General features: G+C 34.4%; 1 protein-coding gene and 1 long non-coding RNA gene across 2 annotated transcripts in view; one reads left to right on the top strand and one right to left on the bottom strand.

Moving 5' to 3' along the window:
* The window catches only part of LOC124632302 (rho GTPase-activating protein conundrum), a 105,404-nt gene that overhangs the window by 15,458 nt on the left and 75,907 nt on the right, over nucleotides 1-14,039 (top strand). The window lies entirely within an intron of this gene.
* LOC124632333 lies at nucleotides 4,011-4,629 on the bottom strand. Its single transcript, XR_006984610.1, has 3 exons — nucleotides 4,419-4,629; nucleotides 4,150-4,212; nucleotides 4,011-4,063 (listed from the first exon to the last, which is right to left on the bottom strand). It is a non-coding gene; the product is annotated as an uncharacterized LOC124632333 (long non-coding RNA).

The following is a 14,039-nucleotide window of genomic DNA, read 5'->3' as shown; positions in this document are numbered from 1 at the left end:
TGAGTGGCCATTCATTTGCGCATACGCACGTAATTGCTTATGTTTGTGCACAGCTGGTCGATGATAAAACAGTTATTATTATTATTATGCTATTGTCATCGTTGGCTTAAGATGGGAGAACAGGTGTGAAAAGAAACCCCGATATTTAAAGTAATTTATCCAGTTAGCAGTCGAACAACATTTTATTTAGTATAAATAATCACTATTTCTCCACCACCCAACGCCGGTAGACTGGTAGAAAAGGCCTAAGGCTTAAATTTAAGTCCGTCGTCGTGCAATGTGCAAAAAGTATGATAAATAAACAATAGTGAAAAATTGCTTTGATTGCTTAAAGCGCCTCACTTAGGTGAGAGAGTAGGATATTTGTGACGATAGCTTCGAATTTCGGGAGTCTTGTGAATCAATAATGGAATTAATCCCAGAATTCTAGGCGCTCCGTGTAAAACACTGGTATTCAGCTACATTTGGTTAGACTGGAAGCCGACCCCAACATAGTTAGGAAAAGGCTAGGCAGATGATATATATCATCTACTCCTAGCTCCTACCAAGTCATTAATTCCATCCTTTTATGTATAGAATAGAATAGAATAGAATAGATTTATTTATTTGCATAAAATGTAGGTAATTTTACAATTAGGTGTTACAATTTTATTTGACCCGTGTACATTCTGCCAGAATGGCATGCAAAAAATAGGACTTATACTATAAACATATAATCTAGGTATCACTTATAACTATATTAATTTAATCTAAGAACAATAATACTGTAAGCTAAATTGAGTTATCATTAATGAAATCGGATACAGAGTAATAGCATTTTTTAATAAGTAAATTTTTGAGTGTGTTTTTGAATTTTCTTAATGGTAGCTCTTTTATCATTTTTGGTAGATGGTTGTAGATTCGAGGAGCCATACCCATGACACTCTTTGTCAACAAAGAAGTTTTATATTTACCTAGATATAACTTATCTTCATATTGAGATCTTAGACATGTGGTTCTGTTTCTAGACATCTTTAAAGTCGGGAATAGGTGGTGATTAGTTTTTACAAAAATAGCTATTTCCAATATGTATAGGCATGGGAAAGTTAAAAGATTATATTTTTTGAAAGTAGGTATGCAGCTGTCAGTCACTTTGAGATTAAAAATAGATCTAATACAGCGTTTTTGCGCCTTAAAAATATTTTCTCTCTCGCTACAGTTACCCCAGAATATTATTCCAAATCTCAAGACAGAAACAACTAGACTATGGTAAGCTATCAATACTGTTTGAGTGTTAACTTTTTTAGATAAGCTATACAAAGCATAAGCAGCTGAACTAAGTTTTTTACAAATGTTATCTGCTTGAGTTTTCCATGTCAGTTGACTATCAATCGTAATCCCTAAAAATTTTGCTACGTTAACTTCATCTATTGTTTGTCCATTATAATTTATATTCATATTTGTATTTACTATTCTTTGATAAAAATGCATTACTTTGGTTTTTTCTAAATTTATAATTAAGTTATTTTTTTCCAGCCAATCAATAAATTTTTCAAGCGTACTGTTAACATTATCTTCATAGGAATCTTTATTGTGACATTTAATTATTAACGTGCTGTCATCAGCAAAAAGAACCATAGGATTTGGCATTTGGTTAGGTAAATCATTCACGTACAGTAAAAATAATAAGGGGCCGAGTACGCTACCCTGTGGGACACCAAATTTTATATTTCTTCTAGATGAAGCATACTTTTCTTCTTTTTTCGTTTTCTGACTGACTCTAGAAATTTCTGTAAATTGTTTGCGTCCTTTTAAGTAAGTTTTGATGAGATTTAGCACATTTCCTCGTATCCCGTATGTTTCTATTTTCTTTAAAAGTATATCATGATCCACATAATCAAATGCTTTTGATAAATCAGTAAATAGAGCACATATCGGTATTTTTTTATCAATATTTGGCATTATGATGTTAAGAAAATCAAAAATAGCCATATTAATATTAGTGTTCTTCCTAAAACCTTTCTGCTCATTACATAAGATATTAAATTTAGTCAAGAAGGCATATATTGCATTATAAATAACTTTTTCTATTATTTTAGAAAAAATTGAAATCAAGGAAATTGGTCTATAGTTTGAAATCTCATCTTTGGCGTTTTTTTTATAGAGTGGCTTCACCTTAACGATTTTAAGTGCTTCTGGAAATTTACCAGCTGATATACAGGCATTTATTATATGAGCTAGTGGGGCTGCTATATAGCTACTGACATATTTTATGACCTTTGTAGAGATACCATCATAGCCATAGCTTTTTTTATCTCTCAAAGATTTGATTATGTTTATTACATCTTGATGAATTACTGGAGATAAAAAAATTGAGTGGGAATTTTCTTTTACAATATTATTAAAGTCACTTTTTGATGCTGCAGCTACTTGATCTACGTAAAAATTATTGAAAGATTCTGCTAAATCGTGGGGATCGGTTAATACTGTATTATTATATTTTATTTGAGAGATAGGTTCACTTGTTATTTTTTTATTATTGATTACTTGCCATACTGTTTTAGATTTATTTTTAGATTGATTAATTAAGTAATTGTTTTGCGATCTTTGAGTTAATTTAATAATTCTCTTAAATTTACGAGAATAATTTATAAACAAAGTCTTATTTTCTTTTGATGGTTTTAATCTCTGTTGCCAAAGTAAATGTCGTTGTTTTCTGCTGCACATACGAATGCCTCGAGATAACCAAGTAATCTTTCTTTCAGTCTTTATTGTGACTTTTTTAAAAGGAAAACATAAATTGTGTAGTAGCTGAAAAATATCCATGAAGTTATTGTATGATTCATCAGGATCTTCTGTATTGTAAACGTCATAAAATGATAGACTTTGTAAATGTTTACAAAAAGTTTCAAGATTTTCTTTGGAAGTGTCTCTTTGCATAGTGAACCAAGATTTAATCAAGCAAGTTTTATTTATTTTTGCATTTATGATCTGTGCCGAGTGATCTGACAATCCAAAATCCTTTACTTGGTGTTGACAGACTTGTTTGAAATTGTGAGCAAAATTATCGATACATGTGTTGCTAGAAAGTCGAGTTGCTTCATTAATTTGTAACTTTAAATTGTAACTTAAGAGAAAATATTTAAATTCCAAAGTATATCTATTGTTTTTTAATATGTCTATATTGAAATCTCCGCATAAAATGAGTTTTTTATTTCGAATACATACTTTCCTGAGAATGGCATCTAAATTTTCATAGAATTTATTTAAATTTGTAAGCTTGGGGGGTCTGTACACACATATTATAATCAATTTTTGCTGTATGAGTTCAATAGCGCAACACTCAATTATTCCTGCTATGGAGAACTTCATAATTTCCGGCAATTCTTTATATTCGTAACCGCTTTTGACCAAAATACACGAACCACCACGTTTAATATTACTTCGTGAATAGCTTGCTGCAAGTTTATAATTCGGTAAATATAGTAAGTTTTCCTGTCCGGACATTATGAAGTGCTCGGTTATGCATATTACATCTATTAATATTTGTTGACTACACAACTCTTGGATATACATAGTTAAAAGATCCGACTTGTTCAAAAGTCCAGCAATATTTTGATGGAATATACATAAATTATTAGAGAAAAAACTGGTTACAATTTGGATCAATTATATTTTCTTGTAGTTGATTAGTTTTGTTGTTTTTAAGAGCGCTATTACAAAATCGAATTGCTCAGTTGTAGGTAAATTAGACGATAGCCGGCAGCACTTGCGCATGTGTGCGTCTAGTGAAATACGCAACGCACACCTGCGGACCGCCACGCGGCACAAACAAACTTGAGACTTTGCCACTTTTTTCCGAAATAATTTATTGTTTTTATAGTTTATGAAATATTATTTATACCGATGAATTTTATAACCTAGAATAGCTCGATTGAGTTACAATAAACAAGTAATCGTTTACAATTTTTAAATTATTTAATCGACAACCAAACTTTTCACCATGTTTATCAATTATAAGTAATTGATTTATAAAAAAACTAAAATCTATAATTCGTCTTCCATGTATTGTATCTTAATTTTCCTGCAACAATGAAAACTAGGAATGTAGATAGTTTATTAAAACAAATATGTCACGTATACCTTTTGCGGGTGACAAAAAATACTTACCATATTATTTGTACTGGTATTCAATTGAGTCTGATAGTCTGAATTAAATATGCTTTCATTATCCTGCAAGAATCAAAGAAGTCCAATTACATTATTATGCAACAGCGAAACTAACGACGATGACATTTACGTACATATTTCTTTATAACCAACATCAAAAAAAGAGAACCCAATCTATAACATTTTCGAATTAGAATATCATGGCCTAATACTTATGTATATTACATTTCAATCAGATCATTATAACTAATAAATAAAATAAAACTCACTAGTATCAAAACGTGTTAGATGCGTAGGTTACGCTATATTTTTCGAACTCCGGCGAGTTTACGCGGCGCAACAGCGAGCGATACGTCCCTCCTCGGTAAGCGCCTGGCGCTGACTAAAGTTGAACACCGCGCGTCACAAGATTTATATTGATTTTTGCATTGCAAACAAAAATTATTTTAAAATATTGTTTTACTTTTAAATAGACCAATTTTTTTTTCAAGCTTTATAACAATACCACCTTAATTATTAAATGTTTTTTATTTGAATTTGGATTATACTTTCATAGATAAAAAATATAGTTTCGTACGGAAAATTGTCAGTAACTCTCAGTTTTATAGAATTATTTTTGGTGTAATACTGTATGAATTGTAATAAATTGATTTAAGCACTTCCAAGTACAAGATATAGTTGTATCTTGAACATTTTTATAAATGGTTAAATTGCTATATCCTCGGAGTACCGAAGCATCAAAAGATACCCAAAAGCAACATTTTATGAAACATCCTTTGCAGAGACAAAGATTTTACTGATGTACGTGGACAAATTAAAATATTTATTTAATACACTTTCAAGATAAATGATCAAACTTTCTGAATCTTATTTTTGTTTTTTTATTGTGACTATATCCAAAGCATCAAAACTCGTATAAAACGTTTAAATTCGCGAAAATTTGTGATAGCCCTCTTAATCAAAAGTGACAAATTATTAAATATGTTATCCATTCCTCGGTTATTTAATTTTCTATCATACTTAGAGAACATAGTAAAGTCGTAAACTAAATCCAAATTAGAGTCCAATGTCATGGCGTAATTATGAGACTGAAGATCCAAATAAAGTAAGCTATTAAAAGTTTCTATTCGCCAGTTGAACATGGTAGAAAATTTGCTCAATTTAAAAGTCGGAACACATAATATTACATTTGTATGTTGTATTTTTTGCAGTTCAGTTCTTAGTTCTACTACAATCTCAACATAATTTTCTGTTCTATTAAAGTCTTTTTCTCCTATTAAAACTACACAATAATCGTCCATTGTAAAGTCTTTAACCTTTGTATACAAGTTACGAATAAGTTCTATAGTTCCACAGTTAGGTGACACATAATGACATATTTGCGAATATTGAAAAGTTTTTTGAGCTATTGACATATAGATAAATGAATGTAGGTTTCAAGGTCTGAAGGTAGAGGGAGCAGGTTCGATGATAACATCCGATCTGATAGCGCTGAGCGAAACTGGAATACTAATTACCTGACCACCAGGTTTCACTTTTGTACCTAGGCGTTAGAAATTATGCAAAGATCGTGCAGATTATTTTGCATGTCCATATATGTAAGTCCTTACAGTTCAGCTTTAAATTAAGTGTGTTAATTAAAATAATACCTCTATAATGATAGCGTCCAAGGTCGATTTCGGCCACAGCGGCTGTTCTGACATGACTATTTCTTCACTCTCCTAACCCGATGGGACAGCAATCCGACACGAACGGAGAGAGATCAGGTGACGTTTATGTGCTCCCCGCCCGATGCATCAATCACCAACATTGGATTGCGGGCAACTGTATGAAAATTTGTAAAACCCATTTCGGACCGACACGTGGAAATCTAAACTGAGATCACAGCATGCACAGCAGTCATACATGCGACTACTAGACCAACAAGGCATGCAATATAAGGTAATTTTGTTAAATCGTAAACTTGTTTTCGTTCAAACGGCAGTTACTTACTACTACGTCGCAATATTTCATGGCTCAGATTCTCAATTTTATTCACAAAATCTGAAACCGCATTGTTTCTGCGTTTATGGCGGGCCTTGGTCAAATTACGGCAATTTACGAACTAAATCGACGGAACAAAATGACTATTATTCAGTAGCAGGGTTGATACAAACAGAAAATGCAAAAATATTCACATCAATATTTTTCTGTTCCAAAAGTTGAATATATCTTATTTGATGTTATTTTGGATAGTGTTATTAAAGGTCCGCAGTTATCAAACATCAAAGCGTTCTTTTAATTACATAACAAACGTGGAAGACGAACGTTTTGGGAATTTGTTGTGCTAGATCCATGTAGGTACTTTAATTAAACAATTGCGTCCTTAGTTTTCAACCACAAAAATACTAACCCCAAGTAACTCTACAAAAGTTGGTTTTGACGCATTTTGTAGAGTTAGTAAATCTTTCACACCTTGCTATACAAATTTTAGTTATTTCACAGTGGCAACCCTAAGCGGGCGTCAATTGAATTACCGAATGAACAATAAGAAGTCACGGTCTCGAGGTGTGAGAAAAGTATCGATAAATGAATATATCGTGCTGTTTACATCACGTGCCCTAACATGTACATATTGTTAATTGAAGAGAGAGAGTTAATCGAATCACATCTTTCGTAATTCGATATGTTTCTTGTCCTAAGAAAAGTAGCTTAAGAAATCATTTTTTTTTACAAAAGAGAAATACCAACTTCAATGATATACTTAAAATCTTCTCCTGAATCTGGCAATTATAATAACTAATGACAATCGCGCAAATACAAATGTGTACAGGCCAAACTGAGAACCTTCTTTTTTAAGTCGGTTAAAAAAACAAGTTGAAATAATAACGTGAGCCCAAGAGCTGTGTACAAATTCCCCATACAAATTAGTCATTTTATGATTCTCCATCAAAAATCGGAACATGAAGTGATGTCTTCCAACACCATGTCAATCAGCTACGTAACTCAGATGATCGGCAACTGCATCAGCATACGAAGTGTTACGGAAACACCCGAAGTGTACCGAATTGAGGTAAATGATAGTGCGATCAAGAGAATTGTTTTGGCAAACATCGACTAACTGTTAAATGTGGTTAATGCTCCTAGGGCTGGCACTATTGTTTAAAATGTTTGACTGGGTGGGTGCTGGCTGAGTAGGTCATTGGATTGAGTAGATTCAGAGGTTTCTAGTGAGATTAATTCGGAACGGAAACATAATATTGGTATCAAGCAAAATCTTTGACATATTTTAAACTAAAAACACATACAAACTGGGCCATCGGGTTATGAGAGTGGAGGAATAGAGAGTGCACCTGTGTCTTCGTAAATATTTGTGCTTTAAGTATACTGTGCAGATGGGTCATCTCCTTATATGAGAACAGGCGCCGTGGCCAAGTTAAGCCTTGGAAGCCATTACCTAAGCCTCATGTCACATTATCAACCAAAAAGTGTCGTCAAGGATATTAAAACTGGCAACCCTGCTAGAGAAAGTGTCCCTCCATTCGTCTGTCATACGGATCGTGCATCTGTAAACACTTCCTTACTAGCAAGCGCATTTCCGAAACGCTATCAACAAAATATTACTTCACAGAGTAAACGTATGCTGAATACTGCTGACTAATTATGTGTGATATTATGTAATGTAATGAAACTTCTCGTTAGGCACAATAGGAGCGTTTTGTTACGTCGCCGTCGCGTCTGTTAATAAGGCATTGTGACTGGCTGGTCATAGGTTAGTCTATGCCGTGCTAATATGTCGCATAATTTTATTTTCTCTTTTTGAAAATCGAAGATGTCATCATTCTTTGACACATTTTTGACAGGACCAACGCTGTGATATTTTTTAGATTTTTCTGTAACTGTAGCTACCTCAAGAGGCCTCATTTTTACAATGATTAGAGTAGATTAAATGACATTATTTCAAAACTGGACTACACCACTTAAGATTTTCCCATGGAACTCATTATTTTGCCACTCCGTTAGCTATTTCTATTATTGTCCGGTTTATTTGGGTAAAAACAACAGTTTGACAGTAAAATGAGTTTATTAGGCACTGTTTAATGTGGAAAACTGTAAATTGTGACCATAGTGACATGGCATTACAAATGAAAGAGTATGTAGGTGATTACACTGGCATATAATACTAGCTGCCTAGGCCGTTAGGTACGAGGTCATTATGACAAATTCATAGCGTTTAATAGCAGTTTTATTAGAGTTTTATTTTGTGCTAGTAAACTACATAAGTAGCCAGTAGCAGATATACCTATTTCAAGTTTGACATGTTAATCGTCTAGTTTTTCAGCATTTGTGTTTTTCCTAATTGCTTTTAACTATTTCAACTTAAGTTTATAGTAGATTCTCGTTTATTTTGTCTAGATAAATCTATGCCAATACAACACGTCTTTCAAAGTTTATTTTTGCGATGAAGAAAAAGATGAGACCTTGTTTGTCACATAGCGTACCTATTTATCGATCTTTGCATTAGAAGGTTTCTAATTCTATTTTATTTTCCAAATATTAAAATATTCTCGTCATGACACAACGAAACAACGTCAAAATACTTAGATACTATTTTTTACTTTGGTCGTTCCAAGCTTATGAGTCACTCAAATTAATAAATGTATCTAAGTCAGTTTTTGCTCTAACTCATACATGTTAACATGAGATACCTTATAAGGAGTTCAGTTATTAACTCCTGGCCAATCAGGCTCGGTGGCCATGCTCTTGAGTACCATGTCAGTGGGTCTCGGTGAGGCCTCGGTGTGCACTTGACTTAGATATTTTTTGTTAGTTATAAATTTATTATGTCAATAATAATAATAAAAATTCAATATGGTTTTCGTAGATAATGACAAGAGCTTTATAAGGACATCTTGCGAACTCGTGGTCTATAAAACGCTTTGAATTCTTTGAAATGCTCTATTTCTTTATCACATTGAACATGGATAGGTTTAATACGTGAATATAATAATATAGACCTAAAGGCGCGTACGCACGTACGAACACGAACATAGCGAACACAAACACCAGACCCGAACATTTGGTTCGTACGTATGGACGGCATATTCGAGCACGAACGCAAACCTAGTTCGAGTCGAGTTCGCGAACAACAGTCGTGAACTCTATCTTAGTAGCCATGACGGCGCCGTTGGAAGTGGTCGATTGTGAAGTTATTAAAGCGCTTCGAACACCGTCCATACAGAACACACTACAAGGATCGCCGCGAACATGTTTGACGAACAGAGTGTTCGATGTTCGATAGTGGTACGCACGTGCGAACCAAGTTGTTGCATATCATGTAACGCAACAAATTTGTTCGTACGTGCGTACGCGGCTTAAGAATAAGTATCTACTCAGATTTTTATTTCAAGCATGTATGGTTTCACTTCAGGATATTATGCCTGTACTCTTTTTAAGCCTGGAGGAGGTCATACATAAGTACAAAAATGACAAATCCTAATTTCTTGTTGTCGTATTATTGTCGTAGAACTATTTTAAAATTCCACCATGTTCTATGTTCAAACAACACTGTTCACCATCTTTCTTTTGTTTTTCAAAGATGTTTAAAATAACCAAGCTTCCTTTTAACTTGTCCCCTTCAAAAGGAACGACATAAATCTTTGTAAAGTTGTCTGCAAATAGATTCCAGTGGAGACGGGGTGTTGACATCGCATTTCCGACTCGGTTGCTGTGTAGGTTTAACTTGCATTTATTTGAAGTCACTGACTTACAGGTTTACTAGATGTTTTACAGGGATTGCTAGCCACAAGCAATCGTGCCCTTACTTTTAGCAAGATATTTTATGGTATAGGTGTTAACTTTTTTAAATCCTGCATGGGTTATGTATTTAGCATGCCAAAATATTCTTTGAATGATGTTTATAGAAATTTCAATGGCGATAATTACATTTTTTATTTTAAAATAAAGTCATATTTCTCTGCACACTATTTCTGTCAGTAGGCATACTTACCTAGCTACATTGAATGATTATGAATTGATTTATTACTATGAATAATTGATTCTCATAATTCATTGAGTCCATCATCCGCCATCTTTCTTTCATAGGTTTTTTCCAAAATATGTCAATTCAGTTTTTACCATTGTCCTGGTGAAGTCAGTATCTTAATCTAACATAAGTTTTTATGTGATAACTACGTAAGTTATGACTCAATTATTACGGCTGTTATATCATTATTTTGGGGAAACTTAGATTTTCAGTCTATGAATCAGACCAGTTAAATCATCGCAATCACAAGCCACTTGAGAATTTGTAGGCATTATAATGATAAAGATTAGGTATGTATGAAGCAGATGAATAGTGCAGTCATGTGATGAAAGAATGACAAGGACTTTTTCTTACTTATTTTGTGACGTTTTATTATGATGCAATTTTTGGTATAAATAGAAAAACGTGATCCGTCACGTTTTCCACGTCATAGGTTTTTTAGGATTTAATTGCATCAAATAAAAAGAAAAACCATTTATAAAAATAATTACATGGTTACAAATAAAATTATAAGACATCAATTATACATTCTTCAGTCTGAAAACTTTTGAGGTAACCTACATATTTTATTTTGTGTTTAAGCTAAAATTAATCTTCAAAAAAATTTTCAGTAGTAACCGAAAAATACCAGACACAGAAACTAGCATTTGAAAGTAAATCTCAGATTATACAGGAGTGCGCATTAACAGTAATGATAGGAGCACTTTCAGCGATCTAATACGAGGTAATTATGTGCCGTCTCTATGCGCACGCGTCGGGGATGCGCTAGGGTTGCCACAGGGAAAATGTGAAAACTACCATCGGTAAATAAGCACTTTCAGTGGTAATCGAGTGCTAATAAAACGATATAATTTGGTTACGGTGTTTCGCTAGGTCAGTTGTTTGGTGTTTAGGGTTGTCTAACAATGAGATATTGGCTAATAAACGTTATCTAGATATTTTTCAGCCCCAAAACTATTTGTTATTTTTTAGTCAGGTCGTCTTCGCGAAACGTATAGGTATTATAAAATAGAAAAAAAAATGTTCTTAAATACGAACATTTTTATAAATATTTTATAATTCAATATATAGGATTATATCGTTAAAGTTAGTATGAGTTAACAACATATATGATTTCAGAATTAGGTGAAACATATTGAGATAGGTAAAGTTTAAATATACCTACCTAATACACTTGTTATAAACATTACACCATCATCATCCTCCTGCCCTTATCAGAATTTCATTTGGGGTCGGCGCAGCATGTTTTCTTCTTCCATACTCTTCTATCTGCCGTCATCTCACAAGTAACATTCTTTCTTACCATATCTACTTTCACACAATCCATCCATCGTTTTTTTGGTCTTCCTCTTCCACTATATCCGTCCACGTTCATACTCATCACCTTCCTCACAACATGACTCTCATTCCTCCGCATCACATGCCCATACCACGACAGCCGGTTTCCACGCAGTTTTTCTGATACCGGCGCCACTTTCAAACTTCCTCTTATATACTCATTCCTCACTCTATCCATTCGCGTAACTCCACACATACCTCTTAACATTCTCATCTCTGCCGCATGCAATTGTCTTTCATTCGTCGCTTTTGTGGGCCAGCACTCTGATCCATACAAGACAGCAGGTCTGACCATACTCTTGTAAATTTTCCCCTTAAGTTTAAGGGGAATACGAGGGTCACAAGTTGTTCCCGTTACCTGCCGCCATTTCATCCATCCTGCGTTAATTCTGTGCGTAACTGTCCGATCTATTTCGCCATCGCCCTGAATAAGCGAACCGAGGTACCGGAAATCGGAGCAGACTGGAAGAAGTGCGTTATCAAGCGCTATGGCTTCAGGACTGGAGAGGCCCCCGAAATCGCAGAACATGTATTCGGTCTTGGTTCTGCTGATTTTTAAGCCAACATTCTCCAGTCTCTGTTGCCAACTCCCCAATCATAAACATTACACCAGTTTACTCAATATTAGTGACTCACAGTAAGTACAGACAGACTGACAGATGCAGATCGATCTATATAAATAAGTAGGTAGGTATAACGTATCAATGAGATAAAAGCACGTGACCTAAATCTTGCACGAATATGCGTAACGTACTGAAATATTGAATAGACAATGACCAGCATATCAAATTATCTTAATCATTACCCGGAAGCATGGTAAATCTATAAAAGTATGTTATCTATGCCACTAGGACCGGTGATGGGGTTTTATTGACTGCCAAATGTGAATAGAAGAGAAAAACTATTTTCGCATTGACTATGAACTAGTTCACATACACTTATACAGACCCGCTTAAAAAATGAAAATGACCTACTTACATAACGACATCTACATTTACAAAAAAGCAACTTAAAACAATTAATAAAGGGCGTCGAAAAATTGGTCCTCATCGCTGTCACTAGGTAGTGTACCCAAAATGCTGACTAACATCTAGCATCAACAGATGCATAAGGAGCGATTTCTCCGAAATCACGAATAACTTCTCAGGTCTTTCATAATGAAAAATAACTATTCGTGATGGAATTAAAGTGTTCTCGCTATAGGTAATGCATTGAATATAATGGAGACCTCAAAAGACACAAACAAAAATAATCGACTTAAAAAGATATAAAATATTTTTCATATTACTTTCAATCAGCTTCGTTCCTTACATCACGTCTAATTTATTTACCCAAACAATAGCCCCCACTTAGACAGCCCTATACGGCCCGCGGTCTGAGCAGGCGCCGCGAGCACGCATCAGCCGCGCGCTTTCACGACACTTTCACGAATTTAGCATTCGGCATGGAGGTCCGTATTACTTAACGGCCGTGTCACATATTTGGATTATGTGTAACGATTAGATCTAGATGTTTTGTGATATTAGTGTCTGGATTTCTGTCTGGGTTGATTTTTTTTGGTGGAAGATTTTTAGAAGTTGGGTTTATTTTAGCTCTTGTTGACTACGGCTTTTTAAATTGAATAAGTAGACCAAAGTTAGGAGTTTAGGTTTATGCCTAATTCATCTTATTTTTGGTTTGCCCCCGGATCTTTAACTTTCACTTTAAGGTTTATTTAGTCATTTAAGATATAGGAAATTAAATTAAATTAGAAAATTTTAACTAAAGATTTTTGTATTTTTTTTATTGTGATGGCACGGTGACTTAGTTAATGGTGGAGGTTAGTATCCATTCTTTTCATCGAGTAATATAACCATTATAACCATATCTTCTATCCTGTAGTGTCTAATCATTGTCCAAATGACGAATTCCTATCTATCATATTCTTCCGCCTTTCTTGGGAACAGTCATGTAATCGGTCGTTGTACAAAACAAGCTTATACTATAAGCTTCACATATAATGTTCGTGAATTAAACACAATGTCACCACTCCACTACTTCCGTGTCGTTCTCGTCGTGTGAGCTGATGATACCCGTAAATATTGAGAAGCATCGGGAACTCACGTACTTAGTTCAAACTTCCTTATTCGTTTATGCCTTGCAAGGAGAACAAATGACTAGCGGAGATGTCATAACGCAAATTCTTATAAAACCAGTGGGGCACCAAAATGCAGGTGTTCGGGGGACAAGAGACGTTACTAGCTCTGCCCTCATACGCCTTCTTTAGAAACCCGCCCATTTTTTGAAAACCAAGTCACTGTCTTGATTTCTCAAGGGACCCGAACGCCAGGTTAGTTCTAGTAACTGACCACGTCAACCGTACGTTGCTTGACCTACAGGAAGGAGCCTGGACCTACCTGCTTCATGTATGGCATATCCGCTCATCTTTCGCTCCTCCGTGATAACTTGCTCTTTGTTTCTTACTTGAGGAAAGGAAGTTTTGAGCTGCCATTAATTTTGTCTTGTTATGTATTATGTGTAGTACTAT

The sequence above is a fragment of the Helicoverpa zea genome, chromosome 1 (assembly GCF_022581195.2).
Source record: "Helicoverpa zea isolate HzStark_Cry1AcR chromosome 1, ilHelZeax1.1, whole genome shotgun sequence".
Taxonomy (NCBI): domain Eukaryota; kingdom Metazoa; phylum Arthropoda; class Insecta; order Lepidoptera; family Noctuidae; genus Helicoverpa; species Helicoverpa zea.
This window is presented reverse-complemented; position numbering and strand designations above follow the sequence as displayed.